This window comes from Callospermophilus lateralis, chromosome 3 (assembly GCF_048772815.1).
Source record: "Callospermophilus lateralis isolate mCalLat2 chromosome 3, mCalLat2.hap1, whole genome shotgun sequence".
NCBI classification, from domain to species: Eukaryota; Metazoa; Chordata; class Mammalia; order Rodentia; family Sciuridae; genus Callospermophilus; species Callospermophilus lateralis.
Window position 1 is genome coordinate 165,457,265 of NC_135307.1, and position 18,617 is coordinate 165,475,881.

Here is an 18,617-nt window from a genome sequence, read left to right on the forward strand (position 1 = left end):
CTGGGGCATGAAGCTGTCTTCCCACTGCTTGTGTATCTGAAGCTGTTTCTCTATTCCCTCCAGCCTCCTACCACCAACCCATAAGTTGATTCTGATGCCTAATAAAGAGATAAAAAGAGGTGCACTGGCTATCACTGCCATACAGACACTTAGAAATCAATGATACCAATGACAGAAAGGCAGGGGGTGACAGTGGATCATGTGTGTGGATGAGAAGCTGGACTGAATCAGGAATACCTGAAGGAGGACTAAGTATGACAGTATTCCTACATAAGGGCAGGCACTATGTCTGGTGTGGTCCATCTCTATGTCCCTATTTCCAAGACAAGCCCTGGAGCATGATGTGTGCTCCATAGAGTACCTGTGGAAGAAATGCTAAGGGTGTCAGGGTGTGCCAGGAGCTACGGGCAAAGCCATCTAGGTAAGGATCAGGCACTAGAAGCAGTGTTCAGAGGCACAATCACCATGAAGTGCAATTACATCAGAACTATTTTCTAGGAGTAGAGTCTAAGATACCGTTAAACATCCTGAAATGCACAGAACACCCCCAGCCACAGCAAGGAACCCTCCAGCATGACCTGTCTACATTGGCACTATTGAAAGACCTCACTGTGAGGCAAGGATTAGTTTCCTACCTGTTGTCGCCATTTCTGATCTCACTTCTCCATCCTCTGGTTCTCTGACCCCTCAAAATCATGTACAGCAGGGACAATTGTTGTCCACAGAGTCTTTGCAGGAATAATTCACCCACTAGAAAGAAAATTGATGGAAGGTGGGCCACACACTGCCACGAACCCTTGCAACTTCAACCTCTTTTCCAGTTGTGTTCTCGTTCAAACATTCACCCATTCACTTAAACATTTACTAGCCATGTAAGTTGGTCCTAGCAACCTTACACTTACAAGTTTGTAGGGACAATAGATTTTAAAAAGTAATCATGCAACTCAGCGTAATCAGAGAAGCGGAAGTACGCACAAAACAGAGTCATAAATCTATCACGGGGAATGATTACCACCAGAGAAAGGGTATTCCAATATTCTAGACTGTGGGAACAACATAAGCAAACACCCACAAAGGCAAGAAGATATGAAAACAGGAAGCTGCTTGGCACTGCTGAAGGAAGATGCCTGAGAGGTCAGAGATGTGAGATCATAAAGGGCAACAACAGGTAGAAGACTGAGCCTTGCCCTACAGCAAGGTCTCTCAACAGTGGCAATACAGACAGCTTGTGTTGGATGATTCCTTACCGTGGCAGGGGTTGTCCTGAGCATTGCAGGATGCTTAACAGCATCCTAGACTCTACTCCTAGAAAGCAGTAAGTAGCACCCTTTTTATAGCTAGTACAGTAAAGAACAAGAATACCCCCCATGCACAGTTAATAACAGCTCCAGATGTTGCCAGATGCCCTGGTCGAGAACCACCATGCCAGAGGCAGTATGGAGCTACTACATAGACAGAAACGAGGCCAGCTTTGTCTTTTAGGATGAGTGATCTGATAGCAGTATGGAGTATGAAATAGAATGAATGGGGCATCACAAACTGTACATCTAATACAATGTAACTATATAGCTGTGTCCATGCTTAGAATCAGATTTATAAGGATCTCAGCATGTGTGCTCTCAAATGGATCAAATTTACTGTATACTTGAAGCTTTCAAAGAAGCATCAAGAAAAGTTTGTGAGTGTGTTGTTTTTTTTAAAATTAACTGTCTTTATAATGTGAAAATGTCCCAAGGTTAGCCTCTGGTGGTGAGATTCTGGGTCTTTTTTTTTTTTTTTTTTTTAATACTTTTCAGTATCTTTCACAATCAGAAGGAATAAAAGAGCAATTACTTCTGATGGTACCTTCTTCAGGTGTACCCTTTGTGAAAATAAAGATGTTGCACACATGGCATTCAGTTGCAAAGGTAAAAGCAATGATATCACAATTTAATAGTCCCCCAACACACATAAATGTTGTGCCCTTGGCTCACTGTGTTTTTCTGGTATTACAGCACTATAAAAGCAATTTTTTATGAACCAAAACATGCACGAGGTCTTTGCAGAACATAGCTTTTTGCACTGATTTCTTCCTCCCTGGAGCCAGTACTGGGGATTGACCAAGATCTCTCTACTACAGAGCTACATCCCCGCCTCCCCCAACCCCAGCCCTTTTCATTTTTCCTTTTGAGAAACAGTCTTACTACATTGCCCAAGCTGGCCTTGAAATTGTGATCCTCCTACTTCAGATTCCTGAGTAGCTGAGATTACCAGGGTGTTCCACCACAGCTGGTTTGCACAGACCTCTTGAAGTAGGGCATGGTTTCAATTTATTTATTTATTTATTTATTTTGCTGTGTAACTGGCCACAATACAACTACGTGACTTAGGTCAATAATCATTTACTATTTCTCAAAACTCACTGGCTGGGCTCATCTGGGCAGTTCTGATCCACGTGGTGTAGCTGAGGTCAGTCAGTTGTCTGCATTCAGCTGGGAGCTTGATTGAGGCTGGAACATCCAAGATGGCCTGTCAGGCTTCAGGGTTTCCCTCCATATGGAGGATCAATTAACAGGCTTAGTCTAAGCTCTTACACAGTATCAAAGCTGACTTCCAAAAGGAAGCAGTACAACAAGAAAAGCCCAAGTGCTCATTAAACCTCTTCTTACATCATGTTTGCTAATGTCCCATTGTCTAACTCAAGTGACATAGCTAAGCCTGGAGTCAATGAGAAGAATGTACAAGAGCATCAGTTCTGGGAAGCAGAGTTCACTGGGGTCAAATGTCTAGCACAGTTGGAACAGGGTTTCCTTGTCAACCAGATTCTTTGACCCCACCTTTTGAACTAGGCATCAACAGACTTATTAAAAAACAGTGACTGCAGATATGAAACAATACAAGTTAAAACTGAAGTTACCCCACAGTTCAGTAGTGGGTTTTCCCTAGGCCAACTTTTGTATAGAAGTACAAAATAAAAAAATTAAACTCATCATTGCCTAATGAAAATGCATTTCAGGGAGAAATATTTTTCCCTCAGGAACAGAGTTACCAGTGATGAAAGATTTACCCAAAAAACATTAGTACTTTGATAAATAAGATTTCATAACTAAAATATACTCACTCGATGGATTAAAACAAAGTGATCCAAATCTACTGTTAACTCCAAGATGAATGAATCTATTTTGAAGAGCTAAGTATAATCTTGAGTTTTGCTTTTATTTTTTTTTTCACATTGAAGTCCATGAAAAATGATGTCAATTGTCGTATGTAAAATTATAACTTGCTTTAGTTCAACTAAACTCTAGAAGTCCACTTCAGGAGTATCTTAATGCATATGATGATGGCTTTACTATTTTTGCACCTGTGGAATGTGAAATGCATCCTCCAGAGGAGAAAGCATCTCAGTTATGACAACCTTCCAGGAGAGAACAGCAGACAAACCCACAGAGTAACAAAGATGACCAACCAAATCCTGGATGTCCTGTTGATGGGTTTATCTTATGGGTGGTACACTGCTTTCCAAGTGACCTACACTCAGATGTAACAAATGAGCAGGTCCTTCCTGGTTCCAATCTCATAGATGAAAGATGCCCAAAGCAGGGTGAACCAAGTCTGGGCTGAACTCCTAAGTGAATCCGACATATTCCAAACAACAGCAAATTTGGGTCAATTGATAGTCTAAGAGAGTTCAAAAGAATTGAAAATAGCATATGACTTTTTTTTCCCCTAAGAATTACAAATAAAATATAAGTGTAGTCTATTTTTAAAAACAGCCTCAATAAATTAATTTGGTGAATGAGGTGCATTAATAGCATCTAGAATTGTGCCTTACTCAATAAATAATCGTCAGACAAATAGACTATTATCTAATTGGGCAAAGGGAAGTGGCCTTGGAAATCTAGCACAATTGTTTTCTGTTCATTCTTGGCAAAATTTGCAGAGGCAGGAGGTATAGGGAAGGTGGGAAGGTCATTAACTGCATTATCCCTTGAGGTTTCATATAAATAAAAATTACTTCTGTGATTTTTTTTTTATTTCAGTCTACTGCTACTAATCTATTCTAACATCCTTATTTTGTGAATTAAAAAGAAACAGAGACTTAGAGTAGTTTAATAACTAAAATATGAAGGTCTTCTTATGGGAAGAACAGCAATATTAGACCTCAAGTTCAGAGAGAAATATTAGACTATATGATCGATTCTTATTATTCGTGATTTCCATATTTGCAAATTCACCTACCTGCTAAAATTAATTTATAATTGAAAAATCAATTCTCACAGCACTTTTGCAATCTTTGGTGGACATGTACAGAGAAGCACAAAAATCACTGCCAGACGCACATGACCCCAGCTGAGGTTGAACCAGGCTCCACTCTGGCATAGTGTTTCAGCTCCTATACAATAGAACATGTCCTTCTTGCTGTCTGCTAAGCACCAAGCTATTCCAAGTAATATGCATTTTTTTAGTTATTTCATTTTGTCTAAAATGAACCCTAAGATAGATGATCTTCAAAGCTCGTTTATGATATGCCTTGTGAAGAAAATACATGGGTTAAAAAACTTTAGATGGAATTATCTCCATTATTCTATGAACACCTTGGCTTTTCTCATTGTCAATGACATGAGCTTTATCAATTACATAGGAATTCCAGTATTTGCTAATTTGATAGCCACAAATTTAGCAAAGGAAAAAATCATAGAAATTACCTAGTACAAGTTTTAATAACCTCAGTTCCACAGGTGACCAAAGAGGTTCATAGATATAATCAAAGGTTCAATAAACTTGTGTTGTTTTCAATAGCCTCTAAATGAAATTTAGCATGTCCTCCAGTTTAGCATCTCCAATCACAGTTGTAATTGCAGTACCTTTGACTTTAATCTTCCATGGCAACTTCTGGTATTCTTATATCACACAAGGATTTTTGCAGAGATTGCAAGATAACACTGTCTTTGCCAATAATTCAAAGTTACAAGCATTGTGAATGCCTCATTCCACATGGTAATAAGAGATACATTTTCCTGGCACAAATTCATTGACTATTTTTGTATGTATATTTCAATACAATGAATTCCTTTGCAGTACTGTGTATTTCTTTTTGTACATTTGAAAAATTATTTAGAGAAGGGACCCATGGAAGTTTCTTCAGATTTCCATAAAAACCTACATCAAGTCTTTCATCCCACAAAAAAAAACATGACTTGGAAAAGGAAAGCAGGTTGTTGAGGTCCCACCCTAAGTTAGGAGGAGCTCCAAGCCTGAAGCCTCATAATAACTAACATGGAGTTCTATGTGTCATGCAAAGCAGTTTCACTATTAAATTTAAGAACAATAACTGAGGTACCTCATCCCCAAAGCTTGGCAACAGATACATGAGCCCTGAGATTAAATAACATCAATATAAAGAAAAGAAGTTCACATCCCCAAGAATAAAAATGATGAAGATTTTTCAATGAATAAATGAGTCCATCCTATCCCCCCTTATAACTGCCCTGCTCTACATGGAAAGGAATCACCATGGTGGAGAGCCAGGAGCTTTGGTAGAACTATGTGCATTACTCAGGTGTGCTGGTGCAAACCCAAGGTGTATAATCACCTTTTCTCTCCATCACCCTACAAGCATCCTAAACACTAACCACAACAAATTAATTGTTGCATTCCCAGCTTACCACCACTTAGAAGCAAACTCAGTTCGGAGCAAACCACGCTATTCCCTGACTCCTAATATAGATTCCCTATTTACCATGGGAATCTATATTAGATTCTGACTTCTCTCCTTGGCAAACACCTTCTCTTCCTTTCATACACTGGTACATGTCACCTTCCTCTATTTTTACAAAGCAATCATGCTTGTCTCAATACTAGACTTGAGCTTTGTGAACAGGGGCAAGGAAAGAAGATAGGATTAGAGAAAAGGATGTCTACATTAATATATCGATATTGATGAGACAATATGTTATGGCTAGGACATGAAGTGTTCCCCAAAAGCTCCTGTTTAGTACAGGAATATTCAGTGATAAAAGGATTAGACTGTGAGAGGTGTAAACTGATTGGTCCATTCTCATTCCAGTTTGAATGGGTGGTAACTCGAGGCAGGTGTGGCTTTGGTGGAGGAAGAGGGTCACTGGGGGCATACCCTGGAAGTGTGCATCTTCCCTGTGGTCCCTTCCTGCTGCTGTCTCTTGATTCCTGGCTGCCATGAACAGAGCAGCACTCCTCCACCAAACCCTTCCACCATGATGTTCAGCCTCACCACAGGTCTAGAGCAATGGACTGAGACAAAACAAATTTTCCCTCTTCTATGATGTTCTTGTTGGATTTTTTGGTCATAAGAACACAAAGCTGACTAACACACCATATTATTAAAGTTAATGTTTATTGTGCATTTAGTATGCACCAAGAACTGTTCTAAGCAATTTATATGTACTACCTCATTCATCCTACAGTCAGTGGGCACAAACCTAATATCAGGGATCAGGATGTAGAGGCACAATGAGGTTAAACAAGCTGCCCAGTGTCACATTCACAAGAAGCAACAGAGCTGGAATCTAAACTCTGATCCAAAGATTATGCCCATAATTGCTGACTGAACTGAAAGGCACTGACCTCAATCTTTGTCTAAACAGGTGAAGAGGTTACAGGTCACAGAGATTTGGTGATATTTTATTATGAAGACCCATGATAAGATTAGAATTCAGAGCTCTAATGCTAACTTTCAAGAAGATGCCCAAGTCCAGCTTCAGTTTAGATTTTAGTTCAAAAAGTAGGGAAGAAAGGGGGAAAAAAAGGAAAGAAGGAAGGGAAGGAAAGGAGGTAGGAATAAAAAGGGAGGGCAGGAAAAGGAAGAGAAGGGAAGGGGCGGGGAGACTGACAGATCTATTAGTCAATCCATTGGTAAATCAACTGATCAGTCAATAGATGAACAGAAAGATTAAGGGCAAGACAGAAAGAACTGTTCATGCTCACAAGTCTCCAGTAAAGCAGATCAGGCCTGAGTAGAAATCTGTTCTTGCTCTTTAAACAATAAAAGAAAGTCAAGACGTGCTACTAATATCACCTTAAGTGTCTTCCAATTTCATGTAATTTCACACTGTTGTGTGCCAGCCAGGAGGCACACAGTTGAAGGAAAGCTTAGAGAGGACGAGCTGCCCTCCCAGGAGACCCTCAGAGGTTCATTTTTCAAAGAAGAGTTGGCTTCATTTTCCCATTCTACATTAGCCCACCTACATTCTGATGGGCATATTGAATATGATGTTCTCTGTGAGTTCAGAGAAACAACAACAATGTTTGCTTTGTTAGGGTTTCCATATTCATTTCTTGCTTATCTGATCTCTCTCTCCTGAGGAAAAAAAAAATGGTGAAAGAAAAATTTCCCCAGATAGTTGGCTTTGTTCAAAATCAACAAAGATTTCCAACCTCCAACATAGAAGATTAGATAAACTGGTTTCTAACAGAGGGAACTAAACCATCACAAGTAAACATAATCCATACGTTTCCTGGGAAAACAATCCAAACACAAAAAACATCTGCTATGTGCTCTTTCAGTGACTTTGAGGGGAAAACCCTTGCAGTGATATGACTATCTTTTCTGGTAGACAAAATCGCTTTCTAGATTGAGAGTTATTCATTTACTCTAAACCAGCTAGAGGACACATCAATTAAAGTAATTTACCTTTTACACTTGAGAGAGGAAGATGTAAGCAGACATTCTAAAGCATGCATGAAACTACTGCATGACACACAGATTTGAATCAAGATCGCTTTCCGGTTTGGGAAAGGTGGTCCTTAGCTGCAGTCTTCAGAGACATACACATTTTCCCTCTGATATCACAAGTCTAGGGTCCAACTCTCTGTGGTTCGACAGTAACTGCCCACCTTAAAGAGAATTGGCTGCTAAGTGTTCTAACTAGGCACTACAAAATCCCAGAGACCAATGAAAATTCACACCTCCCTAGAAGCCAGACTCCCTCAAAGACACTGACGCAGAGCTCTGACATACATTGCTGGCCGCAGTCCATTTTCATTTTGAGAAGCAACTCGGGTACAAGAAACTTAATCTGTTTCCAAGCTCGCTGCCGAAGACATACTTTTATATTAAAAATACAATACAGAGAAAATTGTCAAAATGAGCCAAGAACAACAAACTAGATACAACCAAGAGGAGCCCCTGAGGCTACATATGGTAGCAAAGCCAGAAACAAGAATCTATATATAGAAAATTACTATCTTAACCAAAAAGAAGCCTACTTGTCTGTAGAACTGTTTTTGCTTCTTTCTTTGGGATCTAGCTCCATGTACGGTAACTAAAGTAGAATGTGTTGTTGACATGGTAGAGAGGCAAAAGGGGAATTTAAAAACATACCTTTTATGGATAAAAATGTTATAAGGGTTAAATGCTGATGCGAACAGGTTTAGCTGTCTTCTTAGACACCTGGCTGAATGGGGTGGAGAGTCAGGTGCATCAACCAAAGGAGTCCACCACAAATATCCTAATCTCCCTATTGCTCTCCAACAACAGAACACACCTAAGCACAAACAGATATTCACAGGGCACCTTCTCGATTCTTTGTTGTTTTTGTTTGTTTGTTTGCTTGTTTGTTTTCCCCATGAGGTATAACCTAAGTCAAGGTTGAGAACAAGAAATATATTTATGAGGTGATCCCAAGAAATGCTAGTAGGAGAATGGGGAAATGAGCCAGAGAAGGAGGTCAATACAGGGCAGGCAATCAAGCAAGTTCCCACCATGGGAACTGGAGGCTAGTCCCAATGGAGAACCCTGGGAGAACGGGAGAACACATTCTTCTAGTTATCTTACTCCACAGGCAAAGGAGCTGGGGTGGTAAACACCAATCCCTACCTCAAGTTGGGAGAGGAATGTTGACTTCCTGGCCCACATGTGGGTAGAGCAGATGACCAGAGAAACAGATCAGGATCAACAAAGCGCATGAATCATGCAAAACATACAGGCAGTTGAAAATAGAATATAAAAATGTTAAGTCTCAGCCAGGTGCGGGTGGCGCATGCCTCTAATCCCAGCAGCTTGGGAGGCTGAGGCAGGAGGATCATAAGTTCAAAGCCAACCTCAGCAACTTAGAGAGGCCCTAAGCAATTCAGTAAAACCCTGTTTCTCAATAAATTACAAAAAAGGGCTGGGGATGTGGCTCAATGGTTAAATGTCTCTTAACCCTGGCACCAAAAAATAAAAATAAAACTTTTAAGTCTCAAAGCAAGAATATAGCGATATTTACACATCCACATTCACAACAGCATTATTTACGTATCCACGTTCACAGAGCTAAAAGATTGAAGCAGCTCAAGCATCCATCAATAGAGGAATGGATAAACAACATGAAATGTGTTTTAGCATCAAAAAGGAATGAAATTCTGACACATGCAGTGACATGGATGAGCCTTGAGGACACTATGCTAAGTGAAATAAGCCAATCACAAAATGACATACATGGCATTATTTCTACTTCCATAAAGGGCTTAGAGCTATCAATTTCATAGTGAAAGAAAACAGAATGGGGTGGTTTATAGGGCCCACAGAGAGGAATGAGGAGTTATCGTTCAACAGCGACCCAGCTTTAGTTTTGCAAATGAGAAAATTCTGCAGATGGATGGTGGTAATGTGAATGTACTTCATTTACATTACTTCACGTACTTAATGACACTGATCTATTCACTCAAAAAGAGCTAAGATGAAAAATATCATGTGTATCTTACTATAATAAAAAAGGGACCTGCACCTTGAGTGTCTAACAACCCACTCAAAGAGCTACCTCAGAGATCTTCCGAAAGATCAGGTGAGACAAAAGAGAGGCCCATCAACAGAGAGGGGTCTATTCTACTTTTTTAAAAAATTGATTTGTTCATTTTTGTTTTCTGATTAGAAGACTAATACATGATCACCAGTAAAAACTTAGAACACATATTTAAAAAGAAAATGTAAGTCTACTCTAATCTCCTGGCAGGGGCTCTCAGGATGTGCAGTGTGGAGTACTAACCGCAAATGGACATCCCTGGAAAGCAGAGGTGATGCCACCTCAGCTGCCAGCTGGCAGGCCGCGTATCTGACAGAGCTGGACCACCAGCACTCTGCACCCACAGCTCAGCAGCAGGCTTGGAGCCCGTGCTGCTGTTTAAACATCCTGCTACTGACAGTATGGCCCACAGACCATTAGCACTAACATCCCCTGGAGCCTGTTTAAGTAGCACAGTCCCAGGCCCCATCCTGGACCTGTTGACTCAGAAGCTATATTTTAACAAGATTCCCAGGTGATTCATGTGTTCCTATCTGAGCCTGAGAAGTGCTACATTCAGGGGGCCCTTCTAGTTTGGGCTACAATTTCTATAAAGGATTAGAGCTACTAAACCTCTAGTGTCTTGGTGTTAAAACTTTAACCTTCTCCATTCGTTCCCACTATGTGTCATCCACACTGGCCTTCTAGCTGTTGCTCAAACTTGCCCACCTCATTCCAACTTCAGGGCAAATGAACTTGCAGTTCATACTGTGTGGAACACTCAACAGATTTTTATATGACGACTCTTTCCGATCATTCATGTTTCCTAATCAGACAGCACCTCCCCAGGTGAGACTTCCCTGTCTAGATTTAAAGTGAAGAAATACAGTGTCCAGCACACAGGAGATGCTGTATGTGTCTACACTGTTAATGCATATTAATATTACAGATAATGTCACCTGAAAGAAAATCCATGGAAGGTGGTAGAAAAGTAGGATATTTTTATCTAAAATAATAAATTTGACTTGATTTGCTGGCATTGAAACATGTATCAAAAAGCAAGCTAAAAAGAATAAAATGGTTTTCTCCAAAGACTGAATGCCTCTTTTGTAATGCAACTCAATATTCTCAGACTTTTGAGACGTTAAAAAAAAAAAGAAAGAAAGAAAGCGCAAATGAATGACAAGTTGAAACTTGCTCCGACCCTCCTGCATTTCCAAGGCTGCTGGTTTGTTGTGCTCGGTGTCTTTTTTCTTCATTTCATACCAAGTTTGTGAGCAACAACAGGGCTTTGTTAGTTTGTGCAGTGATGCAATTACAAGCGCCTTAGCTTTCTCCCCCGCCCCAAGCATCTGGCTTCAAAAACAAAGAGTAAGACTCGCCACTCAAGCAGACTGTGGCCGCAGGACAGTCCCTGAAACATGGAGAATTTTCTCAAATCCTACTTTTGCTTAGATTTGAAACTTTGAAAATATGGACAGAAGAGGAGAGGGGGCTGAGGGAAGGAAAACTAGTTGAGTTACAAAATAGCCACATATTTTTAAACCAACGAACACACACCCAGAACTTTAACATGATTATTCTTTGATCCAATGATTCTGCTCCTAGGAATTTATCCTCAGGGTATACAAAAGTGGGCATCTTCTGTGAATGGTATTCTCCACAGCTTTGGTTATCACAGGATTATTTTTTTAAAAGAGAAAAAGTAGGGGCTGGGGTTGTGGCTCAGTGGTAGAGCGCTTGCCTAGCATGTATGAGACGCTGGGTTCAATTCTCAGCACCGTATATAAGCAAAATCAAAAATAAAGGTCCATCAACAACCAAAAAGTATTTTAAAAAAAGAGAAAAAGTAGTTTACAATACTGGATTACTAGTTAAATAAATCTTATCATACAGAGAGTATTCCTTTCAGAATAATGCTTGTTAGAAGTATGTCTAATACCATGGGAAATGTTTACACTGTATTTTTTAATGTAAAAGTATAAGGTACACAAAAGTGAGGACAATGATAGGCCATTACTCTCTTTACGCACACACACACATGTGCACCCACACATACTTGCGCGCGCGCACACACACACACACACACACACTCTTCAGTCCCTCTCTTTCCCCATTTTCTTCTCAGTACTCCCTGCCCCCGGACATACCGCAACCTGTGGACTACTATCTATTCTTCCCAGAACAAAGTCCACTTCAGGAAAAGAGGAGATTCACAACTGTGTCCCCAGTGCCTTCACACTGGTTCTGCTACATAGAAGTCAAGCGGCATGACCTGGTCAAGCAACAAAGAGCATGAATCATGCATGGAAGGCATTTCCCAAATTAAAGCATTAGCTACTGGCCCATCCAGTGTATTCTTATTCCAGTGAAAATGCACTGGCCCGTCCAGTGTATTCTTATGCTGGTCTAGAGTTTCCTAATTATGAACCACAAACTTCTTAAAAGAGTAAAAGCTATAACCTCTTTTCATATGTGTGCATCTCTGTGTGTTTGTATAAATATATACATGTATAAATATGAACATATATTTATACCTATATATGTGCAAATAAACACATTTGGTAAATATGTACATATTTAATATATTTTATATACATTTATATATTTATATATGTTCATATTATACATATGCATAATATATATAGTTAGATTTGATTAACTAATAAAATTTCTCATTCCCCAAATTGCCAATTTATACAGTGGAAGAAAATAAAACAGTATTTTACTCTCCACCTTACATGAATAAAATGAAACACAGGACAAGTGGTTTAAGATTAAAAAAAAAAAAAGCACAATAAATCCATTTTTGCTTCTTACCACTCACACTTTCATTAAGTCACATATGAGGCATAAAATCAAAGAGCATAATCCTTAATAAACTGTCCTTTCTCTGAGGAGAAGTAAATTTTCATTTTTGAATTGCATGCTGCATTTTGCAACTGCAGTAGAAAATAGCAATTTCACAGGTACCCCAATACGTGCCCTGTTGTTTTATTTTTATTATATTAAAAAAGCGATTGCTCCAGAAGGCAGCGAAACTGGATCACAGTGTTCTCACTGGTCTGAAAGCAGAATTGCTATGGAAAGATAAACCTGGCAAAGGATCCACTCAAGAGCACAGGAGGTGCTCAGAGAGCATCCCCTGAAAGGGGGACTGGGGCAGCATTAATCCTATAAGGCATCAACTCAGGGGAGTCTTAAAATGTAAACTATTTCCTGGGCCATCTTCTCTATCTCCATTTATGTTCTTATAACTAATATAAAAACATTAGAACTAACAAACTTTTAAAAAAAATCCAATTCAGAAGACGTGCAAAATCATCATTGATTACAAAGATGACCCTTGCCAACTAACACTGCAAAAGCCAAGTTCATATGAGAAGACAGAGGTCTCTCTCTGCAGGAAGCACAGTGTGAGAAAGGATTGGGAGTATTTCTCCCCAGGGGAGTACCAAGGGAGTGGGTGAACTGGTCACAACACTCAGACTCACTGTGAGCCTCCTGTCCTTCACCTCGTATCAACTAACTCTCTGCCTTTTATTAATCTTCTCTTCCTGTGCTTCTTAAATGATTCCTTTCACTCTGTAGGTAAGGTGTCTAATGACTACTTCATTATTAGAAGGTTTTCTTTATTTAGCTTAATTCACCAATCCCATGGTGCTACTTACCTTTTAAAAGTAATGATTTAATTTTGTAAATGACTAATTTTTTAAGTACTCTAGGCCAGAGGTTGACAAACCATGTAGCCCAAGAGCCAAATCAGGCCTGCTGTCTGCTTTTGCAGAGTTTATGAACTAAGATTGGGGCTTTTTTACACATTTAGATGGTTAGGGAGAAAAATCCAAAGAAGAGTAATATTTCATGAAGCATGATCATTATATGAAATTCAAATTTTGTTATTCACCAACAGATTTGTTGGAACTCAGCCACACTGATTCTTTTAGGTATAGTTTATGGCTACTTGAGACCGAAGCATTGAATAGTCTCAATAGAAGCAATATAGCCCACAAAACACAAAATATTTATTTTCCATCTTCCAGCTTTTTATAGAAAAAGTTTGCTGACTCCTACTCATGACAGCTAGATACAATGTGACATTTCATTTGACACAGATTTGTAGATTCCTGAGTTATACTGTGTTATATATACTATTTGAAAGAAATGAGGTTATTTATATACGAAAATCTATTATATATAATATTTGAAAGAAATGAGGTTATTTATATAAGAAAATCTATCATTGGTATATCAGCGTGTGTTATCTTTGTAAAAGTTTGGATGAAAGATATGGAGAAATACTGGCCACACTCTTATTAATGACTCTCTAGAGAAGAATGAGAAATTGAGAGAAATTACTTTGTGTTCATCCACATTTTTTCCTTCTAGCAAGCAGGTATAAATTTATTCATTTATTTTTTGGTACTGGGCACTGAATCCAGAGATGCTTTACCACTGAGCTACATTCCAGCTCTTTTTATTTTTCTGTTTTGAAACAGGGTTCTCCCTAAGTTGGCTTCAGGTCTCACTAAATTGCTGAGGCTGGGCTCCAACTTATGATTCTCTTGCCTCAGCCTCTAGAGACCCTGGGATTATAGGTGTGCCTGGCAAATAAGCATTACTTTTATGTTTAAAAAAATAAAAGAAAGAAATACAATTTAAGGGAGTTCTTCATGTACCACATTGAACTTTCAGAACAAGGCAAAATTGAACTGTTGAAATACTAAAAAAAATAAAAAGAAAAAAGAAAAAAAAAAGAAAAAGAAAAAGAAAACAAAGGAAAAAAAATTCCAGGAGTTTCTTAGAGTAATCATTTAGCAGGGACACATTCTAAAGCAAAGGCCATCTATACCATGAAAAAATGTTAAACATTACGTGGTTATGACATAGTGAGAAGCAATAGTATTTTAAATATACATGAATATTGAAGAGGCATATTGTTCAGAAACTCGTGATAAATGGTAATGAAGAACATGCATTTTGATACATTATAGCTTTACTGACTTACATATAAATCCAAGACCCATTTGAATATCTCTACTTTTCTATTCTTCTCCGTCCAACATATCAATTGAAAGTAATGCACTGAATGTTTAACAACAATAACAAAAAACCATAATTCTTGGTAAAAAAATTTTCCCAAACTATATTGTCCAAACATAAAAAATTATGTAGCTATACACTTAAGTTTACACCATTTTTTACTATTTCTTATTTTTTAATGGGCACTAAAATCTTTCAGAGACTAGATAGACACTCCATCCGGAAGGGGCAGGATCCTGTAGCTCCTCATTGAACCACTATATTTATAATTCAATCCCTACACATTTATAAATGTTGATTTTTAAATTGCAAGCCCAATGGTCCCTTTAACTACACTTAGATGCACAATAATTGACAGCTCATTACAACAAGTGGTCTCAAGAGTCAAGTGTTAGAACTAATGGTCTGTGAATGCTTTAGTCCCCAAACTTGGGTCAAGATGAAGACAAGTGAAACTGGTCCTTTCCTTTATATGAATTTGATTTTTGAATGCCTGCATCAAATTAATCTCATGTCTAATGTCTGAAACACCACATATTTAAATTGTGTATACATCTAACTAACATGATTTCTTGTGAGTTATACTACATGACAATTTTTAAGGAACCACATAGTGAAGACAAGTAGTAATCAATTTTTAAGTGATGATTTTTAAGTTTTTTAATGAAAAACACCTGAATACCCATTAATGAAAGGGTCCTAAAATAAGTTATAGATCTACATGTTTTTAAAGTATCCAACCATTAAAACCATGTTTAACTACATTACATAAATAGAATTATAAAGGAAATAATCACAATTTATTGTTTTTCTTTTGAAAAACAATAAAATGTGCATGTTCAATGTTATCCCAACTTTACTAAAAAATGAAAACAGATGTTATGTATATAACATTATTATAGTGATTTGTTTGTCATGGATGGCGAAACAACAATCTTCATTTTTACGTTTTTCTGAATTATCAAAGTTATCTTCAATAAACACCATTTTTATAACCAAAAGAACAGATTAAATACAATAATGTTCCTTTCTCTCTCCTCCTACTGGCAAAGAACAATAATTATCATTGAAAACTAACTTATCAAAGTTTTATTCTATTCACAATTGGGGAAATAAAAGAACACACTTTTATTTAGTTTTATTTTCCAGTGCAAACACTGACATAAAGGAGATATTTCAATTAATAACATTTTAATTCATATATCCTAGAGGAAACAAATTGAGAGGAACATTCCAGATTATAATTAAAATTGAAAACCATAATATTTCGCGCCTAATACTCTCACATTTTGAACCTAAAAGACTCGAATTTGGTGTCAGAAATAAACATTAAATATGGAAACATTGAAATAATTTACATAATTACAAACACTGCATTTCTAATACGGGTGTCCTTTACACATATTGATTACAGCATATTGGTTGGTGGCATTTCATTCAAAATTCTGCATTAGCTGATCAGGGTGGCACACACCTATAATCCCAGCAATTCTGGAGACTGAGGCAGGATTGCAAGTTCAAAGCCAGACTCAGCAATTTAGCAAGACTGTAAGCAATCTAGTGAGACACTGTCTCAAAATAAAAAAATAAAATAAAATAAAAAGGTCTTAGGACATTGCTCAGCAGTTAAGTGCCCCTGGGTTCAATCCCTGGTACCAACACACAAAAACCTGTGTTAAAGTGCTGCTTCTCCTGAGGACTCATCTTTTCTTCCTAAGAAAACAAAACAACTCAGGCTGGGGTTATGGCTCAGCGGTAGAGCATGCGCCTAGCACATGTGAGGCCCTGGGTTTGATCCTTAGCACCACATTAAAATAAATAAAAATTACAGTTTTTTAAAAAAGAAAACAAAACAGAACAACTCTCCCTAAAGGACTGCAGAACATTCTAGCTGCAAACATAACAGTGTGTTCAACAACTGGCCTATGTATGCTAGGAAATTATAAACACACCACACCCCACATTTAGACCAGACGAGCTGGTCTAGGCCTGGGGAGTATGTTTTCCTAATGGTTACCACTGAAGTTAAAGGGAAGAGATCACCCAGCTCAGGAGGAGAAGCAGTTCACAGAAATGATGAGGAATTAGGGCAAAAAAAAAAAAAAATAGGCAACAGGTGGAGCAACACCTCAGAAGAGCCCAGGGCAGATTCCCATCTCTGCAGGTGGTAGCTACTGAACAAAACAAGACAAAAAAAAAAAAAAAGACTTCAAAATGCTCCATCCAGGTCTACAGAAGTTCAAGAGGCTTTCGACCATGCCCAGAAGAAGAATACCAAGAACCCAAGAAAGTGGGCTGATGCCCAGCGGCCTTTGAGAAAGTGATGGGCAGAATCTCCAAGGATGCTTAGACAAACCCCTTCAAAGGGAAAAGCTCTGCCAACTTCCACAGAGGTCTAAAGATCCAGGAGATGTCCAGACAGGCAGATCATCCAGGCGAGGGTCCCCTGGGAGCTGTCAAAGAGATAGCATGGAGCAAGGGCAGGAACTGTTCTGCGCACGTTGGGCAAAAGGCAGGAAGGTGGGGCACATGGGTGTAAGGGAAAAGCAGTAATGGAGCAGCTCCTCTGTTTCGGGATCCTCTGGCTTGGAGAAGGTAGAAGAGGATAGAGGAAGCTGGAGGCCTCACAGCAGGGAGGAGCGGCCTCCTGACCTCCCAATTAAAGATTTTTTACTTCATTCATCCAGCAATGAAAAACCAATGGAAGACTTCAGACCGAGGCCCCCAAAAGACACGTAAACAGTAAATGGAGGTGAGCTTGGGGCGAGGGAAGTCAGGAGAATATTGAGAAACCAATCGGTAAGCAAATATACCTATACAGGTGAGAAGTAATATCCCTGAAAACAGAGCCCAGGGGAGAGAGGGGTGAGATTTGGGAACTGGAATGGAGAAGAACTGGTGATCACTTGCTATTGAAGAGGGAGAGGAGAGGTGATGGCAAGGAATTGCTGAGACAAAGGAAGAAAGGAGAACTCTAGGAGAGAAGTATGTCAGGGGAGGCCAGATGGGATGGGAATCAGATGACAGACACTCGCAGCCTCCCAAACCTGTCTTGTAATTTGACGTGGCTGTCTGCACCATTCATCAATAACAGAGGTTGCTGCACACAGTAGGTACTCAGGAAAGCTCTGTGCTCAGCCAGCTCGCTCCCTTCTGTCATGCAGATGAGAATAAGGAGAACAAGCAGGGCATCCTTCTCAGAGCAGCGCCCACAGCTCTGCTGCTAGGGCAGAATAATTAGCACAGATGCCAGCGGCAGACTGTCTGCCAGAGCAGATTGCTGGAAGAGGGAACTGCCAGGTCATGAGTCCGGCCGGCTGGCATCATCCCACTCCCAACGGTGTCTGCAAACACACTCTGGGCTTCTGAGAGGTCCATCATCTGATCTCTCTAATAGGCTGTCAAGGGCTGAAAGATTAAGAAGGAGAATTCTTACATCACCTAGGGCAGCAACGTAGTCTGTGTTTTCAGGATTGGTTTGGTGGCAGTAAAATCTCCTTAGGAGACATTACAAGATGAGTTATAAAACTTACTACACTGAGTAAACACTAGCAGATGGTTGCCAGCAAATCCCTAATTATCATCATCTCATTATGCAGACATTAACCTTGACAAATTAATAAAGGTGAACTAATAAACTTGCAGGCTTATGTAATTTAAATAGTTCCAAATCACAAAGATAGATGTACATAGACAGATGTCAATCAAATCATTTGTAACTGGGCTTCTTTTCATCCCTCTTAAAACTATTAAGTGAAATTGCTATGGAATGACTAGGGTGTGTTTTTTCTTTCCCCTTTTCCTTTCCCTTTTTACACTGTAAGGGAGGCTAAGATAGGTTCCAAGCTATTAAAA

General features: G+C 39.0%; 1 protein-coding gene across 6 annotated transcripts in view; it reads right to left on the reverse strand.

Annotated features, from left to right (window-relative positions):
- The window catches only part of Plcb4 (phospholipase C beta 4), a 375,572-nt gene that overhangs the window by 307,695 nt on the left and 49,260 nt on the right, over window positions 1-18,617 (reverse strand). The window contains exon 1 of one of the 6 annotated variants that reach the window (XM_076851535.2): window positions 2,403-2,425. The exons of the other annotated variants lie outside the window; for them this stretch is intronic. The gene's annotated coding sequence lies outside the window, so the exon portion shown is untranslated. Of the gene's footprint in view, window positions 1-2,402; window positions 2,426-18,617 lie in introns of those variants that run through there. 6 annotated transcript variants of the gene reach the window in all.